The sequence below is a fragment of the Belonocnema kinseyi genome, chromosome 3 (assembly GCF_010883055.1).
Source record: "Belonocnema kinseyi isolate 2016_QV_RU_SX_M_011 chromosome 3, B_treatae_v1, whole genome shotgun sequence".
NCBI classification, from domain to species: Eukaryota; Metazoa; Arthropoda; class Insecta; order Hymenoptera; family Cynipidae; genus Belonocnema; species Belonocnema kinseyi.
The window spans coordinates 89,045,124-89,050,857 of NC_046659.1; the positions used below are offsets into that span (position 1 = coordinate 89,045,124).

Genomic DNA, 5,734 nt, shown 5'->3' on the forward strand with positions numbered 1-5,734 from the left:
CTCTCATCATTTAATAAAATATTGCATAGCGTTTTCTCACTCTTTCCTTCGAACACCATAGTTTTTGTTTTATTTGCGTTAATTTTGAGGCCCATGCTCTTAATGCTTGCATCTGGTTTATTCAACATTCTTTGTAGGTCTTCGATAGACTCGGCCATAACAACCTTATCATCTGCGAACACTAAGCCTCGTACTCTTACTGTTTGGAGGTCCACACCCTCTTCGTCGAAGAGAGCCATTCTTAAACACTTGTCCATAAATAATATAAATAACCATGAAGACATAACGCATCCTTGTCTAACTCCTTGAATAATATCGAAACAGTCACTCAGTTTCCCATTCACTCTTACACTCGCTTTGCTACCTGTATATATTGTTTGTATAGCTTGTAGGATCCATCCATTGACTCCATACTCTTTCAGAACTTCTCAAAGTTTACTTCTATCTACCTTGTCAAAAGCTTTTTCTTGGTCAAAAAATGCACAGAAAACTTTTTTTCCTACTCTCAAACTCTTTTCTGTTATTTGCCTTAAGCTAAATATTTGATCCGTACATGACCTTCCTGGTATAAACCCACTTTGGACTTCCCAAATCTTTGTTTCTGTTATTTTCATTACCCTACGAATAAGTATTTTTGAATATATTTTACTTACGGTGCTTAATAACCTAATCCCTCTGTAATTATTGCACTCGCTTTTATCTATGATATATAATATATTATAACAATTTAATTCTTAAGGCTTTGATACTAAAGCTTTTTGCATTAAAAGCACAGTTTCTTTAAATTCAAAAATGTTTGTTTTGAATTTTCCTAATTTTCAAAGGCTTTTAATTTCAAATTTTACAATTTTATAGTTTTAGTTCAAACAAATAAAAACGTTATGAACATTTCACTATTAATCTTGTAGCAGAAAGATTTCTTGTACAAAGCTTTGATAGTCAGTATTAACTTATCAACTTTAAACTTAAATGTTTGAGAATATTTGGGTTAAATTTTAGTCAGTTTGTAATTTAACAATTTTATATTTAAATAGTTTGAATTGCTTGGTTTTTATTTTACATTTTTCGAAAGATTAGAATCTTTTAATTTCGATTTGAAAGACTTGATAGTTTTCAATTCAATAATGAAAATGGAATAAAAAATACAACGATCAATATACCAACAAAATTTACATCTTTGAAGTAATTTCAACCCTGATAAAAGAACCAATATCTTTTATAAAAACAAGTTTTAATGCGATGATATAATGAAATAATTTCAGGTTTTTGTAAATAAAAAAACGAAAGCGAAGTGAATTTGACATTTTTTAAATGATTAAATAATCGTATATCCTGAAACGTGGCCAAATCCCATTTCACTATGAAAATTGCCGTTTTGGGTTTCACTATTTTGGGTTCTTATTTCCGAACATTAAAAATATTAAAAATTTGAAGATCTAATATCAACCAAATTCTTAAATATTATATTTTAAAAAATTTCAGAAAAATCATTAATAATTGTGAGTTAAAAGCCTTTAAAATTAAAAAAATATACATGTCAAATGAAATAAAAAGAAATTGAACTGGAATTATTTTGAAACAGAAGCATTTTTTAACAAAGATGCCCAAAAACTTAAAGTTCCGTAAGTCCGTCATTTTTTTATTTTTCGACAAATATTCAGGGGCATTTTCTTATTATCGAAAAATCATATATTCTGAAACTAAGCTAAATTTCATTCCGATATGAAAATTGCCGTGATCAGATGACATGGACTTGGCCACTTTCAATAAATTATTAAGTGAACGGTTAGAGGAATTACTTAAATAATTATTGTGTTATTTATTCTGAAGCATAAACTATTACGAATAAGATGAAACTAGATTGAGATGAAATCAGACGGACAGTTTGAAATTTAACCGCCGCAAAATAATTGCCAAATTAGCATGATAAAGGAGATACTTTATGTGCATAGATACATTCGTAGTTCTGTACGTGAAATCCTCTTCATGTGAAGGTCTGTTCGTTGGGCAAGATTTGTTTCGATTTGTGGCTATCTTAGGACCATTGTTCCGACATCAAGAACCAACAAACTTTTCTGCTCTTTCAGAAACAAAACTTTAAGGACCTTTTTGAAATTCCTTACCGTCTCTATTATAAAATTAAATTCGGAATTATTGTATTTTCTTGACAGAACATCACTCTGATATTAGTTTCAGTGAGAATAATTAAATCAATTGTTTAAATCTTTTACAATAGCAATTTCTTAATTCAGAGAGAGAAAGAGAGAGGAGTCTTTAATAGGGTGGTCGCAAAAGTGAAAATGATTGGATTTATAAGTAATAGCACTGAAAAATTTCTATATGGCATTAAAAAGAAATAAAAAGTAAATTTTTTAAAGCTTCAGGCCATTGGACAAGTCGATTGAAATTTTCCAAAATTTGTCTAAGCTTATTAAGCTTAGATGAAAAAAAATAGAAGCAACAATTTTTCGCCAAAACATAATATTCTTTTAAACGACGAAAATTGCAATTTTGTTCTTTTAGACCTAGAGTTGCTAAAAAGATGTTTTTTATTTTTTTATTAAAACACGTACATATTTTAAAATTTTAAATACAATTTTTGTATTTTTACTGATTTTAAATTTAGAGGAAAATTCAGGTATAAATTAACAATAGGGAATATTTCATAATTTTTAAAAGTATTAAATTTCAAAAGATTTTTTAAAACATTTTTCCCTCAAATTTAACAAACAAAAAATTGAAAACATTTCGTTATGTTTTTTCCATATCTTGTGTAAACGAATTTTAACAATTCTTGTGTAAAAATAGCTCATGTTTCAAGATACGTAAAGAAATATAAAAAAAATTGGTTTAAATTTAATTTTTAAAACCCAGAGTTTTATATTTAGATTCATAATCATTTTGCAGAGTCTATGAATTGATGGTATATTTTAAATTCCCTAAATGCTTTGAAATTGTCTGAATTCGCTGATTTCCTTGAAAATTCAGAATGCCTAGCATTCCTGAAATATTCTGAATTCCTAAAATTCTCTGAAATCTTTAATTTGTCTAAATTCCTTAATATCCTGGAATACTCTAAATTTTCTGAATTTCCTGAATTCACTTAATTCCTGAAAATCTTTGAATTCCTTGAAATCCCTAGTTCCTCTGATATTCCTCTAATTCTCTCAATTCTCTGAATTCTTCGAATTTTCTAAATTCCTTAATCCCTTGAATTCTCTAAATTGTCTAATATCCTTGAATATTATGAATCCCTGAAATTTCTGGAATATTTTGAACTCCTTGAATTCCTGCAATATTGTAAATCCCTAGAATTCCTTGAATTCACTGAATCCCTTTAGTTCCTTCAATATCTTCTCAATTTCTAAAATATTATAAATTCTCTCAATTTTATAAATTTTCTAAATGCTCTGAAATTCCTTGAATATTTCAAAAATCTCCGAATTCCATGAATTCTCCTAAATCCTTAAACATTCTTAATTCCCTGATTTCCCTGCATTCCTAGAATTTATTTATCTTCTTGAATCCCTATCAATTCCTGCGAATTCCTTACATTATTCTGAAGGTCCCGGAATCAAGAGAGTACTCAGAATTCAGGAAATTCCATGAATTCAAGAAATGCAGATCATTGAAAGTTTATAGATGATTTCAGATAAATCTGAGAGTTCGAAGGAATTCAGAAGATCTTAATCAAGTCGAAAAAATTAAAAGGGGTTTGAAAGAGTTTAAAAGCAGTTAAAACAGTCCAAGAAATTCAAGAGAACAAAAAATCATTAAAAACTGAATATTTTTGAGATAGCTTTTCAATTTATCAGGACATTTTCCACATTAATTTGTGAAAAACTTCAAGAATTTGCCTAAAAATTAAGCCTCGCCTCTCAAATTATTTGTTGTTAAAGTGATTAAACAGTACAGTTCAAATTTGGAATCATACTAATCTCATTTTACATTTGTATATTATTAATAAGCAATGCAATGCTTGACCCGTGCGTATAACGTTCCCAGTTTTAAATAAATGTCTTAAGGTTCTAAAATATAGTATTTTGATTTTTAAAACTTTAAAAAATTCTATTTTCTTGATAAAGCCACTGGCCCATTATTCTTTAGATTGAAAAATGTTTCCCATTGATCCACCTTGAATTATTCACTTTCAGAAGAATAGCAATTTTATTTTGTTTGCACGCTGACCTTTACATTGTTTAAAGGGTAATAATAATTTTTTATCAATGTTTATCTTTCCAATTAATTTTGTAGACTTTTTTTCGAAAAATCTGAGTCGCCATATATTCAGCCTTAAATACAATCAAAGTTGCAAATGTTCTCCTTGAAACTTCATTTCAAACGCTATAAAAGTTAATTATGCCCTGCACAATTTAAACTTACTAGAAACTTTTTCCAGCAGATGCTGCGCATTTTTTTTCGGGACATTCAAACAATTCACGTCATTTCGAGTGACTGAACTTTAATCTACGTTAATTTAGTCTAGAGTGAGAAACTGTTTTTGAAAGCTGTAAATGAAAAGCGTCCACTCTTACGTTTTTTCCTAAAAAATAAATTTTTATGAAGCGAAATATTTTGCTTATGTAAGTTGAAGAAATTCCTAAAGATCATTTTTGTAATTCTTGATTTTTTTGCAGATATTGAAGTGCCATCAAATCAAGAAAGATCGAATTTGGGAGAGCAGCTCATTCACGAGAAACCTCTCGTGGAAACGGGTGATCGAATTGGTGAGTTAATAAACAACTCTTATAACATTTAAATTTTTACATTCTCAGCAGAGTGGGCTGAAAAAAATTTCCCTTCTTTTAATATTCTTATTGCTCGCACTTTCCAATTTTTAATGAACTTTGGAGTTCATAGAACGACATTGGCTCGAATTCAAATACCCTTTCATCACAAAATTATCAACTCTTCCAATTACATTAGACAATATTGAATTATTAATTAAAAAACAAATACTTTTAGACAAGTAGTCGGCAAAATTTAACCAAGAAAATTAATTACCCACAATATTATGTTTATAGTTTAATACAGCGTCATTATATTAAGCAAGGTAGAATTTCTAGACAGAATTTAATAGCAAGTGTAATTAAAAATTCTTTTGGATAGTGGAAGAATATTTATTTTGTTGCATCATATTAATCTGAAATATTACATACAATTTATTAAATATAAATCTGAGTAATGAAATATTTGCTATGAAGTTCAATGCACGTTAGTTATTCTTACATTTATTATTTGAAATAATGAGATCATTATTCAACAGAATTTAATTATGAACTCAAAGTGTTCGAATGTAGGATCATTATAATTCATTTTACCAACAAACACTTTTTTATTTTGCGTAATTAATATGAACTTTGGTTAATTTACAATAATTAGTGAAATTACACGTAATAAATTATTTAGAAATATAATATTTTAGTTGAATAAATCTATGATTACGTTATATGTATGAGATAATAAATTTTGTTGAGACCTATACCGCTGCTTTTATGTTAATTTTTTTTCATTTTAATTGCCAGCATATTCCGACTTGGTATTTACTCCTTATCAAGGAATTTTAAACTGTAACAGAAAATTGAAGGTGATGCGGACAGATTTAATTACATGTAGTTTACTTGTATGATAAAATATAATTTTTTGTTGCTTTCAATCCTTCTTTTAATTTGCCTAATATGGAATGTTAACGTAATAAAAAATATAGTAGCTGAAGGAATTTTTAATAACATAT

General features: G+C 28.0%; 1 protein-coding gene across 2 annotated transcripts in view; it reads left to right on the forward strand.

Annotated features, from left to right (window-relative positions):
- The window catches only part of LOC117169215 (mucin-5AC), a 138,723-nt gene that overhangs the window by 25,804 nt on the left and 107,185 nt on the right, over nucleotides 1–5,734 (forward strand). For both annotated transcript variants that reach the window (XM_033355469.1, XM_033355470.1), the window contains exon 2: nucleotides 4,638–4,727. The gene's annotated coding sequence lies outside the window, so the exon portion shown is untranslated. The remainder of the gene's footprint in view (nucleotides 1–4,637; nucleotides 4,728–5,734) is intronic.